At 40.8% G+C, this 22628-nt stretch overlaps 1 protein-coding gene across 1 annotated transcript in view; it reads left to right on the plus strand.

Moving 5' to 3' along the window:
* The window catches only part of LOC126355717 (solute carrier family 22 member 7-like), a 488802-nt gene that overhangs the window by 16370 nt on the left and 449804 nt on the right, over nt 1-22628 (plus strand). The window lies entirely within an intron of this gene.

A 22628-nucleotide genomic window follows, 5' to 3' on the forward strand; every position in this document is an offset into this window, starting at 1 on the left:
CTGTTATGCAATCATCAGGTACAAGGATAAGTACGTAGTGCAGTGAAATTTTGTTGCATGATGTATTTTAAACTAGTGCATCTAGAGAGTATCTCCATTTACAGACATGAGCCGCGCGAGATTAACCGAACGGTCTAGGTGCTGCAGTCATGGACTGTGGGGCTGGTCCCAGCGGAGCTTCGAGTCCTCCCTCCGCCATGTGTGTGTGTGTGTGTGTGTGTGTTTGTCCTTAGGATAATTTAGGTTAAGTAGTGTGTAAGCTTAGGGACTGATGACCTTAGCAGCTACGTTCCGTAAGATTTCACATAAATTTTAACATTTTCCAGACATGAAAAATGTAAACGATAGGTTTAAGAATAAAACAAGATGGGTTGTTTCAGTGTAAATGCTACGTCAGATTTTTCAACTAAGATAAAATAAAGTAAGGGGTGACGAACTATCTCGAAGTAATTGAAGTTAATAAACATATATTCATCAGCCCAAGCTCAGTACTGAATGACCAGACACAGTTCCCTCACTCGCCACTTCTAACTGCAGATACTTCTCAAAGTCGCAGCGAGGCCATGTTGCAAATTACACCCCTCCCCCAACCCCCTCTTACTCACAAGCTCCATTTCCGTCTATTTCATTTACACAATTTCTTTTCTTGTGAAAGAAAAATAGTTTGTATAACCACAGCTGATTCACTTACCTGCTTAATTTCACCACTCTATTTTATCTGTTTGTAATTTAGGAACTGTTAAAGAAAAAGTTATTTTGTTCTGCCACACCTTTCGAATATGTAAACAAAGTTTATTGTTCAGTTTCTTTTCTTCTGTGAACAACAGTGGTAATTTGTATATGGTCCATTAATTAATGTGTCACATATTTTGTCTTAGCTAAATAATCTTACATCGCATTTACACTGAAATAAAATCTGTTGTTTTAATCCTAAAACCTGATGTTGACATTTTTCAACTCTGGAAATGGAGATACTCTATAGATGCACTAGTTTAAAATATTTGCCTGAACAAAACTTCACTGCACCACATACTTATCTTTGTACCTGTAGATCAGGTAACAGCCGAAAGCCTGTTTGTAAAATAAATAATATTACACTAGTGTTGTGTGTGTTTTCATTCGTAGTTTTAGCTTTCATCTACTAAAACTGCCTAGTAATTCAATGGAAAGTGAAACACACTAAGTACAGCTTGTTATACATGTGTGTACCGCATAAGATGATAAAAGATGGCAAAGACCAATCTTGCTTTAATGCTATCATTCAGGAATGTAGCAAAAACAGAAATTGTTGCACTTTCAATTTGAAAAATAATAAACAGATAGCGCAACTTGCTTACCTATAATACGGGATGTGTGCATAGCGTGTAACTACTTTCTGTGTCAGATCTTGGAGAAAAATGTATTAGAAAATCCAGAGAAGTTACGGTTCTATGACAGATTTTAAAGGCAACGTTCGGATCCAAATATTCCGTCTAGTTCTTTGCACAACAGTCTTATGTCCAAAATGAGAGTGGGAACATTAATCTCCAAATTTAAAAATGAGTTCCAATTAGGATATTTCTTCCGTAACGATGTCTGACTACCGTGTGCACAAAAATAACCACTACCACTACTGAAAAGCAGTTTAGACTGCTCACTACGGAGAGAGCTGCAGGAAATATTTCTTTTACAAACAACTTTATGGGGAGGGCAGTCACAGTTCAGAGGTACTGTGGATAATAATAACACCAACACTCAACACTCAGTAACCATTCAAATTATTAGAAAAATTATAACAATTGAAAAGTCAAGAATGATGGGTATTTCCAAATACCATACATCTGTATGAATGTGCTTTATTTCTACCATTTCAATCTTTCAATCTGCGATTTGTATTCTTGGCAGATAAACTTCAAATGCGTCTATAGTGACGTGAAATCGGTAGTTGCGAATAAAGCACCTTCATACAGCTATGCGGGTTTTGGAAACACCTCGTCATTCTTGACTCTGTAATTATTATAATTTTTATGATAATTCAAATCGTAGTTTACTGTCGACTTTTGGCATTGTAAACTCCAACTAGTTTTTATATTGAATAAACAGTGAGAAGTACACCTTTTTAAAGCTTATCTTTACCAAGAGTCTCGCAGTAAGAAAACCGACGCACAGATTCCATATCTACATCCATAGACTACAAACCACTGCATAGCGCTCGGCAGAAGACACTTCCGGTTTACAACGTTTTAAGTTGTTTCTCTTTTACATTCGCGGGAAAAATCTGCGCTCTCTATAATTAGTCTCATTTTGTCCAACATACGTAGGAGGTGCAGTATATTCCTAGATTCGTCAGTTAGTAGTAGATCTCGTAACTTTGGTTCAAATGGCTCTGAGCACCATGGGACTCAACATCTTAGGTCATAAGTCCCCTAGAACTTAGAACCACTTAAACCTAACTAACCTAAGGACATCACACACACCCATGCCCGAGGCAGGATTCGAACCTGTGACCGTAGCAGCCCCTCGGTTCCGGACTGCAGCGTCAGAACCGCACGGCCACCGAGGCCGGCTCGTAACTTTGTATGTAGGGTTTACAGGTATAATTGGCTTTTGCATTAAGCATTTTACCAGCGGCCTGGGACGTAAGTGAGGGGTGGGTTGGTATGAGGGCGGGGTGGTGGAGTTAAACACACAAAATCCCCCATACGACTGCACTCAGTGTTACGTAAGACGTGCACATGGACCAAAATATTTTATGACCGAGTGTCTAGACCTCACGACCTGTTTCCTGTCTTTACTTGTTCTCTTGTTGCTGCAACCACCAACTAAAGGCTGATCCTGAATTTGTTATTTACTAATCAGCTGCAGTTTGAGGGAACATATACACAACGAGGGCCACAAATATCTGATCAAGACTCACATGTATTCTACCGGTACAACACAATAATGTGGTCTGCACGGTTCACACGAAAGATACAAATCAGTTCGTGCACGGCAGTTGGCGTTTTTCAGGGAGTCATGTCTTGGGTTCTGTTGGTCACAGAGATAAGGTCTCAAGTGTTCTGGATACTATTCGGCCTAGCGACCATTTGTGTACGTATAGGAAGAACGTCCATGGTGTAGTTTCTTCTTCTTCTTTTCGTTTTGGCCGTGTGAGGACAACATTAATTCGCATCAGCTCGTTTCTTCTGGTCCCTCTCCTTGTCCAATACTGTTTCGTTCTCGTCCTTTGCATCCTTCTTCGCTCTTCCGTCCATGATGATTCTGTTATGGGTCTAGTTCTGTTCTCTAAACCCGTGAAAGCCTGATTTTTTTCAATTTATAAATTACTCTACTGTATTCCCTGGTTCCTTCGTTCGCATTTCTTCTAGATACCCTTCAGATATTGGATCCGCGCAGTTTGGTTCCGTTTTTCACCGAAAAATGTACTATTTGCTGTGTTACCCTCCCCTGGTCAGATATGAGGCTGTGTCCGAAGATCACTCTCCTCCTTTTCCTGGTGATGTCAGAGATTCTCTCTACCTTGGTGTATAGTTCTTGGTTCGCACGTCTTCAAAACTGACTACCTTCTGTTCTTCGAGGTCCCACTGTCCCGCTGAGAATCTTTCGTTCAGCCAGTTTTAGACTCTTACGTACTCCTGTTGTTACTGCTTGATATAAGGCTATTCTGAACTACAGGGTCAAATTTAAACCATACACACTTCCTCCAGTGCAGGCAAACTGAGCAGATCGAATGTTTCTTCTTCTTTAGGTGTGGTCTAGGGTGAATCTTACGCAGCTTATAACAGCACCATTTGTTCACGAGCGCTTTCTGACAAAAAACATGACTTTTCGGTACCAAAGGTAGTAGGTGTGGGAGGGCCACTTCAGTAATGTCTATTAATGGTAGTTCATAGAAATAATTATCATATGTTCTTAAGACGATGACGTTGGGAAGCCTTCAAACTTTGTTCAAGATCACTATCCATTAGCGGGATACAGAGGTTCATAGTTACCGTACTTACGCATATAAATTATGCAGTAATATCATATGTGAGGCATGAATGCAGTTTTAAATGACGTAGTGAACACATGGCAAAGGTTATATCACCATCACAATGGTTCTGTAGTCACAAAACAACGTTTTAGCCACCATTTTTTTATCAGTTAAACTTAATGACCTGTTGCTCTGTATAAAGTGCACTTCACGCCCGTACAAATATGCCTAAGGTGTTACTGCAGTGACAAAGATGGGCTAAAAAGAGTCTTAAAATGGCTGAAAAGAACTTAAAATGACTGCCAAAAATTATGTAAAATTGGAAAGATTGCAAATACAGTAAAATATTTCTAGTAATATTTTTACTTATCTGAGGTATATATCACGACCCGAGCGTTTTCGATGAATTGCGATCGATGCGCAAAGTATCCAAAAAAATAATAGAATGTACAAAGTGCACAACATTGCTTCCGCCGTTAACTCCCTGACATTTGAGGCTTTAATGAAACAAATTGGGTACATATGTATCATTCAAAGTATTTTCCATCGCTGGTCCCACCAAATGCAGAGCATGATCTTCGAGTCGTGACTATTCGGTTTGGCCGTCGAGGTGGAACGATGTCCGGGACACCCCCATGATTTTCTGCGTTTAGGGTTATCGTAATGAACCCATTTTTTATCCCCGGTCACAATGTGATGCAGAAATCCCTTCCGTTTTTGCCTCTGAAGCAACCGTTAACAAACACACAGACGCCGTTGAACGTCTCTTGGTTTCAGCTCACACGGGACCCAAGTTCCTTCTTTCTGAATCATCCCCATAGCCTTGAGACGTTTTGAAATGGCTTGCTGGTGCCCCTCCCACTAATCGTGCAAATTCTTCTTGAGTTCTGCATCTTCGAAAACATTCTCTCTTCCACCACTATCTACATCTACATCTTCATGGATACTCTGTATATCACATTTAAGTGCCTGGCAGAGGGTTCATCGAACCACCTTCACATTTGTCTATTATTCCAATCTCGTACAGCGCGGAAAGAATGAACACCTATATTTCTCCGCACGAGCTCTGATTTCCCTTATTTTATCGTGGTGATCGTTCCGCCCTATGCAGGTGGATGTCAACAAAATATTTTCGCATTCGGAGAAGAAAGTTCGTGATTGGAATTTCATGAGAAGATTCCGTCGCAACGGAAAACTCCTTTCTTTTAATGATTTCCAGCCCAAATCCTGTATCATTTCTGTGACACTCTCTCCCCTATTTCGTCATAGCACAAAACGTGCTGCCTTTCTTTGAACTTTTTCCGATGTACTCCGTCAGTCCTACCTGGTAAGGATCCCACACCGCGCAGCAGTATTATAAAAGAGGACGGACAAGGGTAGTGTAGGCAGTCTCCTTAGTAGGTCTGTTACATTTTCTAAGCGTCCTTCCAATAAAACGTAGCCTTTGGTTAGCCTTCCCCATAACATTTTCTGTGTGTTATTTCCAATTTAAGTTGTAACCGAAGTTTAACGAGTTCATTTTCGCCCTCATGTGGATAACCTCACACTTTTCGGTATTTAGGGTCAACTGCCAATTTTCGCACCATTCACATATTTTTTCTAAATCGTTTTGCAGTTTGTTTTGATCTTCTGATGACTTTATTAGTCGATAAACGACAGCGTCATCTGCAAAAAAACCGAAGACGGCTGCTCAGATTGTCTCCCAAATCGTTTATACAGGGTGTTACAAAAAGGTAGGGCCATACTTTCAGGAAACATTCCTCACACACAAATAAAGAAAAGATGTTATGTGGACATGTGTCTGGAAACGCTTAATTTCCATGTTAGAGCTCATTTGAGTTTCGTCACCTACCCTTCCACCTACGCTCAATGGAGCACGTTATCATGATTTCATACGGGATACTCTACCTGTGCGGCTAGAAGATGTGCCTTTACAAGTACGACACAACATGTGGTTCATGCACGATGGAGCTCCTGCACATTTCAGTCTTAAGTGTTCGTACGCTTCTCAACAACAGATTCGGTGACCGATGGATTGGTAGAGGCGGACCAATTCCATGGCCTCCGCGCTCTCCTGACCTCAACCGTCTTGACTTTCATTTATGGGGGTATTTGAAAGCTCTTGTCTACGCAACCCCGGTACCAAATGTAGAGACTCTTCGTGCTCGTATTGTAAAAGGCTGTGATGCAATACGCCATTCTCCAGGGCTGCATCAGCGCATCAGGGATTCCATGCGACGGAGGGTGGATGCATGTATCCTCGCTAACGGAGGACATTTTCAACATTTCCTGTAACAAAGTGTTTGACGTCACGCTGGTACATTCTGTTGCTGTGTGTTTCCATTCCATGATTAATGTGATTTGAAGAGAAGTAATAAAATGATCTCTAACATAGAAAGTAAGCGTTTCCGGACACATGTCCACATAACATATTTTCTTTCGTTGTGTGTGAAGAATGTTTCCTGAAAGTTTGGCCGTGCCTTTTTGTAACACCCTGTATAGGTAAGGAACAGAAAACATTACCTTGGGGAACGCCTGAAATCACTTCTGTTTTACTCGATGACTTTCCGTCAATTACTACGAACTGTGACCTCTCTGACAGGAAATCACAAATCCAGTCACATAACTGAGACGATATTCCATAAGCACGCAATTTTACTACGAGCTGCTTGTGTGGTACAGTGTCAGGAAATCTAGGAATACGGAATCGGCCTGAAATCCCTTGTCAATAGCACTGAGCACTTCATGTCAATAAAGAGCTGGTTGTGTTTCACAGGAACGATGTTTTCTAAACACATTTTGACTGCGTGTCAATAGACCATTTCCTTCGAGGTACTATGCACGTCTACGCAGGACTATGCAGGTCTACGACGTTAAAAACACCGTTCTTGAAGCGTTGAAACCACTCACGACACGTTCTTTCACTAATGGCGTCCTTACCATACGTACTTGAGAGCATTCGATGAGACTCAGCCGATGTTTTCTTCGCATTGAAACCAAACAGCAAAACCTCCCGCAAATGGGGAGAATTAGGCTCGAAAACCGACATTTTCAATCAAGAACAACTTTGTGATGTAGACACAAATCGACTACTGTTTGAAAGAGGTTAGGTTGACCGAGGTCCAAGCTAACTGCCTGCCGTCTGCGATCTGTTTCTTTCGACCTCTATTTACCGTTGTTGCCACCTATCGGCAAACGGCGGAAGCAAAGTTGTAACCTTTTAAATCAAATGGTTTGGTGTTAACCTTATCTTAGGAGTAGTTATTTGTTGTTTACATGTGTCAAGGTATAAATAATTTGTTGAAGCATATCAATGAACTATCAAAGTCTTGCTGCCCTATACAAGTGGTTTTATATAAGCAGCACACCTTGCCGTAGCAGGAAAAAAAGGGTGCCAGCGGAGGAAAACTCCTGTCGGAGCTCTAAAGAGGCGGCTCTGTTCCTCTTTAAAAGACTCTGGCAGAAGATGTGGGGAACCAGCTGCCACAACCGTCATTCCGGCTTCCTCATCAAACATTCTGGCATGCGAACAAAATCATGCACTTCTGTGCTGTAAGAGAGTAGCAGAAAAACCAGATGGCAGTTATCAGTCGAGGGGCACGAAAGTGAAGCAGTGGTTGAGACGGGATTGAGACAGGGTTGTAGCCTATCCTCGATGTTATTCTCTCTGTATATTGAGTAATCAGTAAAGAAAACAAAAGAAAAGTCTGGACTAGTCCAGGGAGAATAAATAAAAACACTGAGGTTTTCCTGATGACATTGTAACTCTGTCAGAGACATCAAGGCTCTTGGAAAAGCAGTTGCAGGGAATTGGACTGTATCTTGAAAACAGGGTATAACATGAACATCGACAAAAGCAAAGTGAGGATAATGGAATGTAGTCGAATTAAATCAGGTGATGCTGAGGAATTAGATTAGGAAACGATACACTTAAAATTTAAAATAGTAGAGGAGTTTTGCTATTTGGGAAGCAAAATAACTGAGGATGGTCGAATTAGGGAGGATATAAAATATAGACTGGCGATGGTAAGAACAGCGTTTCTGAAGAAGAGAACTTTGTTTACATCAAGTATAGATTTAAGTGTCAGGAAGTCCACGCTGAAAGTATGTGTATAGAGTGTAGCCATATATGGAACTGACATATGGACGATAAATAGTTTGGACAAGAAGAGAATAGAAGCTTTCGAAATGTGGTGCTACAGAAGAATGCTGAAGATTAGATGTGTAGATCACGTAACTAATGAGGAGGCACTGAACAGAATTGGTGAGAAGAGGAATTTGTGGCACAACCTGACTAGAAGAAGGAATCGGTTGGTAGGACACGTTATGAGGCATCAAGGGCTCACCGGTTTAGTACTGGAAGGAACCATGGATGGTAAAAACCGTAGAGGGAGGAGAGGTAAGCAGATGGTGTAGGTTGTGGTAGTTACTCGGAGATGAATGGGCTTGAACAGAATAGAGTAGCATGGAGAGCTGCATCAAACCAGTCTCAGGACTGAAGAACGCAACGATACAACATTGTGCTCGAACATTATGAATTACCTCTCAGAGAATGATCTATTGACACACAGTCAACAAGGTTTTATAAAACATCGTACCTTTGAAACACAATTAGCTCTTTTCACACAGCGAGTGTTGAGTGTTCTTGACAAGACATTTATTCTGTATTTCCAGATTCCCAAAAGGCTTTTGACGATATACCACATGAGAGGCTGTTAGTGAAGTTCCGTCCTTTTGCAATATCGTCTCAGTTATGTGACTGGAATTATGTTTTCCTGTCAGACAAGTCACAGTTTGTAGTAACTGACGGAAAGTCATCGAGTAAAACAGAAGTGACTTCTGGCGTTCCCCAGTGTAGCGTCATAGGCCCTCTGCTGTGCCTTATCTACATTAACGATTTAGGAGGCAATCCGAGCAGCCGTCTTAGGTTGTTTGCAGATGATGCTGCCGTTTATAATCTAGTAAACTCATCAGATCAAAACAGATTGCAAAACGATTTAGAAAAGATATCTCTATGGGGCAAAAATTCGCAACTGACCCTAAATAATGAAAAGCATGCGGTCATCGAGATAAGTGCTAAAAGGAATAAGTTAAACTTCGGTTACACGATAAATCAGTAAAATCTAGCTGTCTTAAATTCAACTAAACACTTAGTAGTCAGAATTACAAACAATTTAAGGAACACGTAGAAAAGTTGTGGCGGAGGCAAACCACAGGTTGTGTTTCATTGGCCGAACACTTAGAAAATGGAACACATCTGCTGAAGAGATTGCCTACATTACTCTTGTCCGTCGTCTTTCGGAGAACCTCTGCGCGGTCTGGGATCCTTACCAGATAGGACTGACGGAGTACATCGAAAAAGTTCAGTACAGAGCAGCACGTTTTGTAGTATCGGGAAACAGAGGAAAGACTGTCACGGACATGATACAGGATTTGGGATGGACACCATTAAAACGAAGTCGTTTGTCGTTGGGGTAGAATCTGTTCACGAAATTTCAATCACCAACTTTCTCCTCCGATTGCGAAAATATTTTGTCGACGCCAATCTTTATAGGGAGAAACGATCGTAGTAATAAAATAATGGAAAACAGAGCTCGCACGGAAAGCGATAAGGGTTTTTATCTTTTTCCAAGACACCTCTGTATTGCCGGATGGGAATCTGAACTTCCGTCCTTTCACATGCAACTACAATGTGCTAAACATTGCACCATGTCACGCAGTCGGGAACCTCTTCATGAGGAAACAAACTACCTGTTACAAAAATCAAGAAGTAGGTTTTCAGTTACTTTCCTTTTTTTATCACTTTGTTGGCAACGAAACCTTCAGACACGCACCAGTCGGTCAGGTTGATAAGGAAGAAGATAACGTTAAGGGCCGTTGTTGACGCAACGACTTTGCGTGTGGCATACGGATATTTCGACAAAACCAAAACCTATTATCCAGGCCCCTAGTACAATCCAAGACGAAACAAATGAAAGCAGAATATGGCTAGACGTGTTGTCGTTATCAATATTAGTCGAACAGTTGTTGTTCATCGTGTGGTACATTGTTGTTGTTGTGGTCTTCAGTCCTGAGACTGGTTTGATGCAGCTCTCGATGCTACTCTATCCTGCGCAAGCTTCTTCATCTCACAGTACCTACTGCAGCCTACATCCTTCTGAATCTGCTTAGTGTATTCATCTCTTGGTCTCCCTCTACGATTTTTACTCTCCACGCTGCCCTCTAATACTAAATTGGTGAACCCTTGATGCCTCAGAACATGTCCTACCAACCGGTCCCTTCTTCTAGCCAAGTTATGCCACAAACTTCTCTTCTCCCCAATGCTATTCAAAACTTCCTCATTAGTTATGTGATCTACCCATCTAATCTTCAGCATTCTTCTGTAGCATCACATTTCGAAAGTTTCTATTCTCTTCTTCTCCAAACTATTTATCGTCCATGTTTCACTTCCATACATGGCTACACTCCATACAAATACTTTCAGAAATGACTTCCTGACACTTAAATCTATACTCGATGTTTATAAATTTCTCTTCTTCAGAAACGCTTTCCTTGCCATTGCCAGTCTACATTTTATATCCTCTCTACTTCGACCATCTTCAGTTATTTTGCTCCCTAAATAGCAAAACTCCTTTACTACTTTCAGTGTCTCGTTTCCTAATCTAATTCCCTCAGCATCACCCGACTTAATTCGACTACATTCCATTATACTTGTTTTGCTTTTGTTGATGTTCATCTTATATCCTCCTTTCAAAACACTGTCCATTCCGTTCAACTCCTCTTCCTAATCCTTTGCTGTCTCTGACAGAATTACAATGTCATCGGCGAACCTCAAAGTTTTTATTTCTTCTCCATGAATTTTAATACCTACTCCGACTTTTTCTTTTGTTTCCTTTACTGCTTGCTCAATATACAGATTGAATAACATCGGGGACAGTCTACAAACCTGTCTCAATCCCTTTCCAACCGCTGCTTCCCTTTCATGTCCCTCGAGTCTTATAACTGCCATCTGGTTTCTGTACAAATTGTAAACAGCCTTTCGCTCACTGTATTTTACACCTGCCACCTTTAGAAATTGAAAGAGAGTATTCCAGTCAACATTGTCAAAAGCCTTCTCTAAGTCTACAAATGCTAGAAACGTAGGTTTGCCTTTCCTTAATCTTTCTTCTAAGATAAGTCGTAAGGTCAGTATTGCCTCATGTGTTCCAGTATTTCTATGGAATCCAAACTGATCTTCCCCGAGGTCGGCTTCTACCAGTTTTTCCATTCGTCTGTAAAGAATTCGTGTTAGTATTTTGCAGCTGTGGTTTATTAAACTGATTGTTCGGTAATTTTCACATCTGTCAACACCTGCTTTTTTCGGGATTGGAATTATTATATTCTTCTTGAAGTCTGAGTGTATTTCGCCCGTTTCATACATCTTGCTAACCAGATGGTAGAGTTTTGTCAGTACTGGCTCTCCCAAAGTCGTCAGTAGTTCCAATGGAATGGTGTCTGCTCCCGTTGCCTTGTTTCGACTCAGGTCTTTCAGTGCTCTGTCAAACTCTTCACGCAGCATTGTATCTTCCATTTCATCTTCAACTACATCCTCTTCCATTTCCATAATATTGTCTTCAAGTTCATCGCCCTTGTATAGACCTTCTATATACTCCTACCACCTTTCTGCTTTCCCTTCTTTGCTTAGAACTGGGTTTCCATCTGAGCTCTTGATGTTCATACAAGTGGTTCTCTTATCTCCAATGGTCTCTTTAATTTTCCTGTAGGCAGTATCTATCATACCTTTAGTGAGATAAGCCTCTACATCCTTACATTTGTCCTCTAGCCATCCCTGCTTAGCCATTTTGCAGTTCCTGACGATCTCATTTTTGAGACGTTTGTATTCCTTTTTGCCTACTTCATTTACTGCATTTATTTATTTTCTCCTTTCATCAATTAAATTCAATATTTCTTCTGTTACCCAAGGATTTCTACTAGCCCTCGTCTTTTTACCTACTTGATCCTCTGCTGCCTTCACACTACTTCATCCCTCAAAGCTACCCATTCTTCTTCTACTGTATTTCTTTCCCCCATTCCTGTCAATTGTTCTCTTATGCTCTCCCTGAAACTCTGTACAACCTCTGGTTTGGTCAGTTTATCCAGGTCCCATCTCCTTAAATTCCCACCTTTTTGCAGTTTCTTCAGTTTTAACCTACAGGTCATAATCAATAGATTGTGGTCAGAGTCCACATCTGGCCTTGGAAACGTCTTACAATTTAAAACGTGATTCCTAGATCTCTGTCTTACCACTATATAATATATCTGATACCTTTTAGTATTTCCAGGGTTCTTCCATGCATACAATCTTCTTTCACGATTCTTAAACCAAGTGTTAGCTATAATTAAGATGCGCTCTGTGCAAAATTCTACCAGGCGGCTTCCTCTTTCATTTCTTACCCCCAATCCATAGTCACCTACTACCTTTCCTTCTCTCCCTTTTCCTGCACTCGAATTCCAGTCACCCATGACTATTAAATTTTCGTCTCCCTTCATTATCTGAATAATTTCTTTTATTTCATCATACATTTCTTCAACTTCTTCGTCACATGCAGAGCTAGTTGGCATATAAACTTGTAGTATTGTAGTAGGTGTGGGCTTCGTATCTATCTTGGCCACAATAATGCGTTCACTATGCTGTTTGTAGTAGCTTACCCGCATTCCTATTTGCCTATTCATTATTAAACCTACTCCTGCATTACCCCTATTTCATTTTGTGTTTATAACCCTGTAGTCACCTGACCAGAGGTCTTGTTCCTGCTGCCACCAAACTTCACTAATTCCCACTATATCTAACTTTAACCTATCCATTTGCCTTTTTAAATTTTCTAACCTACCTGCCCGATTAAGGGATCTGACATTCCACGCTCCGATCCGTAGAACGCCAGTTTTCTTTCTCCTGATAACATCCTCTTGAGTAGTCCCCGCCCGGAGATCCGAATGGGGGTCTATTTTACCTCCGGAATATTTTACCCAAGAGGACGCTATCATCATTTAATCATACAGTAAAGCTGCATGCCCTCAGGAAAAATTACGGCCGTAGTTTCCCCTTGCTTTCAGCCGTTCGCAGTACCAACACAGCGAGGCCGTTTTGGTTATTGTTACAAGGCCAGATCAGTCAATCATCCAGACTGTTGCCTTTGCAACTACTGAAAAGGCTGCTGCCCCTCTTCAGGAAGCACACGTTTGTCTGTGGTACATTACAGGAGGAAAAACAAAACAGAATGTCGCTAGAGTAGCACTCGCTGACTCACGACCACGAAGCTCAAGTGATTAATATTGAAATAAGAGCTAAATTAGTTAGTATTACATTTTAGACTAATGCATTTACTTCTTCGCTAAGATATATATTTAAGATTTTGCTTTTCTGAGCATACATAGATCGAGAAGAAAGTATTTAGTATAGGCCGATAGTCATTAGTTTTGTTTATATTTTAGGCGTAAATTCCGGGCGAGTGTAGATCTTTATTTTTCTGATTAGACTTAGTGGTTCAAAGTTAAACTAATTCGTGTCTCTTATACAGAGTTGAGGTTGTTAATTAGAACTTTCGAAAGTAAGTTTAAAAGTTTGTTTAAATTAGCGTTTAGTTACGTATTAGCACAGGCTACGAAACTTCAGTGATCTTGTGCCAAGTTATACTCTGCTTTTGTGTAAATTTTGTGTAAATTTTCCATCAAACCATTTGTGACCAATGTGGTGGTTGCCGGAGAAACCTGAAGGAGGGGGTGTTCTGTGATGACTGTAGGTTGTGGTTGAATTGGGGCTAATGTAGCGGTGAGGAAACGGGGGTAGGTAATGAGGCTATTCCATGGCAATGTAGGTTATGTAGAAAGGACAGAAAAATTGCTGAACAGGAGGCAAAGATTTGTGCCCTTAGGGCTGAATTAGAAAACGTCAGTTTGTAATTATGTACGCTAAGAGAGAAAAAAGAGATGGAGTGCTGGGAAAAGGTAGCAAGCAAAGGGTGAAAAAGGGAAACTGTTGAAAAAACTTTAGAAATTCCGGTAGCAAATCAGTTGGGCTTGCTATCTGAAGTAGTATGTAGATGAAGCAAAATATTAGCTTAAAGAAAAATGGCAGGTTGGATCAAATCAGAATAGGAAAAGAAGGATTCTACCTTTAGGTAGCAATCATGGGACGGGTGTAGGTCAGCAGTTCCAGGAGAAATTTGGTGAAGTGTACCCAATCACAAGTTTTGTGAAACCAAGTGCTAGCCTTAGTCATGTGAAGGAAAACATAGGCCAGGTATGCAGGGAGTTTGGGAAGGCAGATCAGGCAAGAACAGTTGGGGGAGAAGGAAGCAGTTTGGCTATGAATCCAAGATATAGTATTAGGAGTGACCTGAACAAAATAGGACAAGAAACAGGACACACAAATGTGGCATTTGTGGAGGTCTTTCAGCGCCATGGGTAAACACTGCAGTAAAGCATATTAACAATGAGCTGAACACGATGCTCCGGACACTGGCAAAGTCCCACATGAGTGTTGTTCCAGTTGATGCTATTGGTAGGTTGGGATTCACTACACATGGACTGCACCTGAGTAGGGAGGGGAAAGGTAAGTTAGTTTCTCTATTAGCAGAAACTGTAAGGGGGGGTGCACAGTTACACAAGGGATGATCCCTGTGGTTAATGGGATCAGGCAGACAGGTTTTATAGGTTGAAGCCAAAGTCCAGACAGACAATAATCAAGAAAAATAGAATAAAAAAAGCTTCACGAACAGTAAATAGGGATAAAGCTAAGGGTAGTATCAATTTACTTCATCAAAATGACAGGGGAATAAAAAATTAAGTAGATAAGCTGTGTTTAGATGATCTCAAAAATAAGAACGAGATGGCTATAATTTGTCAGTCTGAACACCAAGCGATGGAAAGTGTCAGTATAAATGGATATAATTTTTTAACATCTGACCATTCAAATCTACGAGGGTCAGTCAAAAAGTAATGCCTCCTATTTTTTTTCTACGTTTAATTGTCAGGAAATTTAAATACAATTACATAGGTTGAAAACCACAACATTGAGGATCATTTTGTCATTTTTCAATGTAATCTCCGCCCATCTCTACAGTTTTGGTCCATCTTTGAACATGGGCATGTATTCCAGCACGGTAAAAATCACAGCTCTGCTTCCTAAGCCATTGACGCACGGATGTTTTGACGGCCTCCTCATCTTCAAAATGAATCCCACGATGAGCTTCTTTTAGTGGCCCGAACAGATGGAAGTCTGATGGTGCCAGGTCAGGGCTGTATGGGGGATGAGGCAAAACTTCCCATCCAATTTTGACAATCTCGTCAGAGGTGTGACGACTGGTGTGTGGTCTTGCATTGTCATGCAAAAGAAGAACATCTGCCATTGATTTTGTTGGGCGAACTCGCTGAAGACGTGCTTTAAGTTTTTTGAGGGTTGTGACGTATTGAACAGAATTTATTGTGCATCCCTGCTCCAAAAAATCAACCAGAATCACACCCTCTGTATCCCAGAAAACTGTTGCCATAACTTTCCCTGCCGATCGCACAGTTTTGAATTTTTTCTTCCTCGGCGAGCTTGTGTGACGCCACTCCATTGACTGCCTCTTTGATTCGGGTTCAAAAAAATGCACCCATGTTTCGTCCCCAGTCACAATTTTTTTCAGAAACTCATCTCCCTCCAAACGGAAGCGCAAGTGTTGGGAGGCTATTGTTTTCCTTGCCTCTTTATACTGATCGGTTAACATTCTTGGAACCCACTGTGCACAAACTTTTGAGTACCCTAATTGTTTAATAATCGTGATCACACTGCCTTTACTAAGAGAAATAATGCGACACACTTCATCTGCAGTCACCCGACGGTCACCACGAATGATGTCATCAACTTGCTGAATGTTGTGTGGAGTCACTGCACTCACCGGCCTGCCGCTCCGCTTTTCGTCAGTCAACGGTGTTTGCCCTTCAGCTTCTTTACAACGACGAACCCATCGTCTAAGAGTGCTGACATCCACTGTCACAACACCATACACCTTCTTCAGTCTTTCATGAATGCGTATGGGCGTTTCACCTTCTGCATTCAAGAATTCAATCACACAACGCTGTCTCAAACGAACATCGATGTCGGCCATCTTACAAACTTCTGCTGTGCTGCCACCTGTTGACACAGAAAGTTACTACTGCAGTGTATTGCAGAAGAAGGTTTGAGGAATGGCGCCAAATTCAAATTTTTCACTTAACTTAATTTTTTTAAGTAGAAAAAACATGGGAGGCATTACTTTTTGACCGACCCTCGTACCATGGATAAAGGAGACGTTGCCATTGACACAAAACAAGGGTATAAGTACAAAACTGTAGAAGTAAGTAAATTTTGAGTCGATCTTTGAAGTTCATGCACGTGAACTACAGCTATATAATGTAGTTTTGGCATTAGCAACAGTGTACAGTTCCGCATTAGGAGATTGGGACCTATTCACAAAAAGTTTGACCCTCTGTCATACCGTCAGACAAAAAGGAGTTATTAATCTGTGGTGATTTCAATGTGAACATTCTAAGCAATTCTGATAGGAAAAGTAAACTAGAAGTGTTATTAATGACATACAATGTAGAATCACTGATCAAGTTCCCTATGTGTATAGCTGAAGACAGTAGCACTCTAGCAGATAATGTATTTGTACAGCACACACATGCTCTCCCTGTGACAAGTGTATTATCAGACCATGATGCACAACTCATTAACTTACAAAACTTAGCATGGTGTACAGAAATCATTAAGTAAAAGTGTAAGGCTGGTCACTCCAGTATCTATAGGGCACTTCAGAGAAAGTTTAAGAAACATTAATTTGGGAGATGTATATATAATGATCCAAACGCCAATGATAAATGCACCGTATTCCTTTTTGAACACTGTTGCCCCAAAAAAATTACTAAACGTAACGACAAACAGTTTTCAAAGAAATCTTGGATCACTACAGTTATTAAAGTATCTTCAGAAAGAAAAAGAAAATGGTATGTGGCAGCAAGAATTAGTAAAGACCCAGAAGTAATTTTACAGTATAAAAATTATTGTAATATACTCAGAAAAGTTGTCAGAAAATCAAAAAATCAAAAAAGATATACATTAGAGATGAAATTAACAGCTCGGACAATAAAATCAAATTACTATGGAATATTGTTAGAAGACAAAAAGAATATTGTTAGAAGAGAAACAGGGATATTAACCACTGGGGAAGGTAGTATTACTATTAAAGAGAATGAGACCATCTTAGCCACAGTACATGGGCAGCTAATGTACTTAACAACCGTTTCTTAAATGCAGGTGAAAAAATTGGTGAGAATAGCAATACATGGGAGAGTCAGATTTGAGAAAGCCTTGTCAGATTAATTTTCATCTAACAGCTTCTTGTGAAATAAGGAAAATAATTAAATCCTTGAAAAATAAATTTTCTGTTGGAGTAGGTAACATGTCTAACAAGATAAACAATGTGGTGCAGCTACAGCTGATGTTCTGAGTCACATCTGTAGTGCATCAATAACACAAGGTATTTTCCGAGGCAGATCAAAAAGTACCATTGTCAAGCCTCTCTACAAAAAAGTGCACTCCACAGGTTTCAATAATTACCAGCCAGTATCCTTGCTCACAGAATTTTCAAAAATTGTCGAGTAAGTAATATACTGAAGAGTGGTTAGCAATCTCAGCAGTAATGGGATATATAGTAAATCACATTTTGGATTTCAAAAATGCTGTTCCACTGAGACAGGAATATACAACTTCACTGCCCATGTGATAGTCTTTAAATAGTAAAATGTCACTAATAAGAGTTTTCTGTGACTTGTCCAAAGCATTTAATTGTTTGAACCATGACACAGTGTTACAGAAATTACAATCCATGGTAGAAACGGAACAACATATGAGTGGTTTAAATGACACCTATAGAAAAGGAGGCAAAAATTAGCAAGGTAACATACTTTGCATACCTGCACTCTATGATGTCATATGGAATAATATTTTGGGGTAACTCAACACTTAGGCAAAAAGTATTCACTCCTCAAAAAGAAGTTGTTAGAATAATGTGTGGGACTCACAGTCGCACATCTTGTGTGTAGCTGTTTAAAACGTTAGGAATTCTTACAACAACCTCACAGTACATTTACTCAGTAATAAAATTTGTTCTCAGCAACTTTGACCAGTATAAAAGCAACAGTGACATTCATGATTATAATACCATACGAAAGAAAAACACACTATCCTCTACTTAACCTATCTTTTGCACAGAAAGGGGTAAAGTATGCTGCTGTAAAGCTTTTCAATAAATTACCAAATGAAATAAAATGTCTGACAGACAGCAGTGACACTTTCAAAAATAAATTGAAATCATATTACCTTGGCAACCTCTTCTATAACATAGTTGAATTCTTGAATAGGAATAAATAAATCATTAGGTATAATACACACATCAAAAAGGTTTTGCATCACATCGGTTCCGAGAGTTCTGCAATCTGTACAGAAAAGTGGAAAAGAGATCAACACAAACATCATTTCCGCCCTTTTTACTGCTCATAAAAACCACACATTGCATGTTGTACCACCATACAGTGAGACCTTCAGAGGTGGTGGTCCAGATTGCTGTACACATCGGTACCTCTAGTACCCAGTAGCAGGTCCTCTTGCACTGATGCATGCCTGTATTCGACGTGGCATACTATCGAAAAGTTCATTAAGGCACTGTTGTTCCAGATTGTCCCACTCCTCAACGGCGATTCGGCGTAGATCAGTCAGAGTGGTTGGTGGGTCACATCGTCCATTAACAGCCCTTCTCAACCTATCCCAGGCATGTGTGACAGGGTTCATGTCTGGAGAACATGCTGGCCGCTCCAGTCGAGCGACGTAGTTATCCTGAAGGAAGTCATTCACAAGATGTGCACGATGGGGCCGCGAATTGTCGTCCATGAAGACGAATGCCTCGCTAATACGCTGCCGATATTGTTGCACTATCGGTGGGAGGATGGAATTCACGTATCGTACAGCGGTTACGGCGCCTTCCAAGACCACCAGCGGCGTACCTCGGCCCCACATGCCCCTCAAAGTATTTATTTCTTCTCCATGGATATTAATACCTACTCCGAATTTTTCTGTTGTTTTCTTTACTGCTTGCTCAATATACAGATTGAATAACATCGGGGAGAGGCTACAACCCTGTCTTACTCCCTTCCCAACCACTGCTTCCCTTTGATGTCCGTCAACTCTTATAAATGCCATCTGGTTTCTGCAGAAATTGCAAATAGCCTTCCCCTCCCTGTATTTTACCCCTGCCACCTTTAGAATTTGAAAGAGATTATTCCAGTCAACATTGTCAAAAGCTTTCTCTAAGTCTACAAATGCTAGAAACGTAGGTTTGCCTTTCCTTAATCTTTCTTCTAAGATAAGTCGTAGGGTTAGTATTGCCTCACGTGTTCCAACATTTTTACGGAATCCAAACTGATCTTCCCCGAGGTCGACTTCTACTAGTTTTTCCATTCGTCTGTAAAGAATTCGGGTTAGTATTTTGCAGCCGTGACTTACTAAACTGATAGTTCGATAATTTGCGCATCTGTCAGCAACTGCTTTCTTTGGAATTGGAATTATTATATTCTTCTTGAAGTCTGAGGGTATTTCGCCTGTTTCATACGTCTTGCTTACCAGTTGGTAGAGTTTTGTCAGGACTGGCTCTCCCAAGGCCGTCAGTAGTTCTAATGGAATGTTGTCTACTCCTGGGGTCTTGTTTCGACTCAGGTCTTTCAGTGCTCTGTCCAACTCTTCACGAAGTATCGTATCTCCCATTTCATCTTCATCTACATCCTCTTCCATTTCCATAATATTGTCCTCAAGTACATCGCCCTTGTATAGACACTCTATAAACTGCTTCCACCTTTCTGCTTTCCCTTCTTTGCTTAGAACTGGGTTTCCATCTGAGGTCTTGATGTTCATACAAGTGGTTTTCTTATCTCCAAAGGACTCTTTAATTTCCCTGTAGGCAGTATCTATCTTACCCCTAGTGAGATAAGCCTCTACATTCTTACATTTGTCCTCTAGCCATCCCTGCTTAGTCATTTTGGACTTCCTGTCGATCTCATTTTTGAGACGTTTGTATTCCTTTTTGCCTGCTTCATTTACTGCATTTTTATATTTTCTCCTTTCATCAATTAAAATCAATATTTCTTCTGTTACTCAAGAATTTCTACTAGCCCTCGTCTTTTTACCTACTTGATCCTCTGCTGCCATCACTACTTCATCCCTCAAAGCTACCCATTCTTCTTCTACTGTAATTCTTTCCCCCATTCTTGTCAATTGTTCCCTTATGCTCTCCCTGAAACTCTGTACAACCGCTGTTTCTTTCAGGTCATCCAGGTCCCATCTCCTTAAATTCCCACCTTTTTGCAACTTCTTCAGTTTTAATCTACAGGTCATAAACAATAGATTGTGGTCAGATTCCACATCTGCCCCTGGAAATGTCTTACAACTTAAAACCTGGTTCCTAAATCTCTGTCTTACCATTATATAATCTGATACTTTTTAGTATCTCCAGGCTTCTTCCATGTATACAACCTTCTTTCATGATTCTTAAACCAAGTGTTAGCTATGATTAAGTTGTGCTCTGTGCAAAATTCTACCAGGCGCCTTCCTCTTTCATTTCTTAGCCCCAGTTCATATTCACCTACTACGTTTCCTTCTCTCCCTTTTCCTACACTCGAATTGCAGTCACCCATGACTATGAAATTTTCGTCTCCCTTCAGTATCTGAATAATTTCTTTTATTTCATCATACATTCCTTCAATTTCTTCGTCATCTGCAGAGCTAGTAGGCATATAAACTTTTACTACTGTGGTAGGCGTGGGCTTCGTATCTATCTTGGCCACAATAATGCGTTCACTATGCTGTTTGTAGTAGCTTACCCGCATTCCTATTTTCCTATTTTTTATTAAACCTACTCCTGCATTACCCCTATTTCATTTTGTGTTTATAACCCTGTAGTCACCTGACCAGAAGTCTTGTTCCTCCTGCCACCGAACTTTACTAATTCCCATTATATCCAACTTTAACCTATCCATTTCCCTTTTTAAATTTTCTAACCTACCTGCCCGATTAAGGGATCTGACATTCCACGCTCTGAACCGTAGAACGCCAGTTTTCTTTCTCCTGATAACGACATCCTCTTGAGTAGTCCTCGCCCAGAGATCCGAATGGGGGACTATTTTACCTCCGGAATATTTTACCCAAGAGGACGCCATCATCATTTAATAATACAGTAAAGCTGCATGCCCTTGGGAAAAATTACGTCCGTAGTTTCCCCTTGCTTTCAGCTGTTCGCATTACCAACACAGCAAGGCCGTTTTGGTTATTGTTACAAGGCCAGATCAGTCAATCATCCAGACTGTTGCCCTTGCAACTACTGAAAAGACTGCTTGCCCTCTTCAGGAACCACACGTTTGTCTGGCCTCTCAACAGATACCCCTCCATTGTGGTTGTACCTATGCTACCGCCATCTGTATAGCTGAGGCACGCAAGCCTCCCCACCAACGGCAAGGTACATGGTTCATGGGGGGAGTGTGTTTGTATGATATCTATTTTGGACAAAAGCGTTGTTGGCCGTAAGCTCACTTTCTGACATTGTTTCTTTTGCAGCTGTATACGATTCAGCACCTCCGCTACATGATGTGTAGCAACTATACTTTTCATGATATTGTTACATTAGACGGTGGATTTTCCATTCTTTGATCTTGCCAATATTAAAATGATAACAAAACAGAACTTATTTATAGGGAAACGTATTTCTTGAAGGAAGGGTTCAACGAGAGAGAAACAGCACGAAATACCTTTAGCACAACGAAAGGAATTTCAACCAGTTAGTAAAACAAAGCTTCTTCAACCATTTATAGGGCTTCCTAAGAAAATTCCTCAACACGGTGTTCTGACAATGTGATGTACAACACAGATCACCACCACAGGGTAAAATAACAAAATAATTTCCAGTAAACTGGCAAAAACAAAATGTCACGCTCACAGCGTAAAAATAACAAGGCCACATTCTGTACAATAGCACATACAAAAACAATCTCACTCACGGTGCATAAACAACAAATCAATAGGGCTCTCACATCTGCACGCCCAGCGTACCACAACATGACTCCCGTAACATGCTGCACTGCAACCACAGACCTCCCGTGTGTAGTATTACTGATCATCCAGTACACTCAACGCACAGCCTATTCTCTGTACTGTACATTGCACGCTTCACTTGACGAACCAAACACTACTGTCAGCCACTAAAACAACCAGCTAGAGCTGCTCTTGCAACCTGAAGGCCTTTGTATGCACCTCCACTGGATTCGCTGTTCTCTCAGCCAGAAAAAGGCACCAATCAACCTACTCAGTTGTTTGGAGTCCACAGAGCAGCCACACCCCGCACTGGCCGTTAGCGAAGTCCCAGAGGCAGCTCCTTCTTGCACCAGCTTGAAGAAGGCTTCCTGTTCTTGGCTCTCCTCCCCTGACTGCACCCATCCACAGCTGCTTCACCTCAGCTTCAGTGACGCTGTCATCAGTCACGTGTGTGGGGACCCCGCCTTCTTGTAGTACCAGCGCGACAAGCTGCCTCATAAGAATTAGGTTTGGTAGACTATTAACTAACCACTTCCAACCACT

Source organism: Schistocerca gregaria, chromosome 3 (assembly GCF_023897955.1).
Source record: "Schistocerca gregaria isolate iqSchGreg1 chromosome 3, iqSchGreg1.2, whole genome shotgun sequence".
NCBI lineage: Eukaryota > Metazoa > Arthropoda > Insecta > Orthoptera > Acrididae > Schistocerca > Schistocerca gregaria.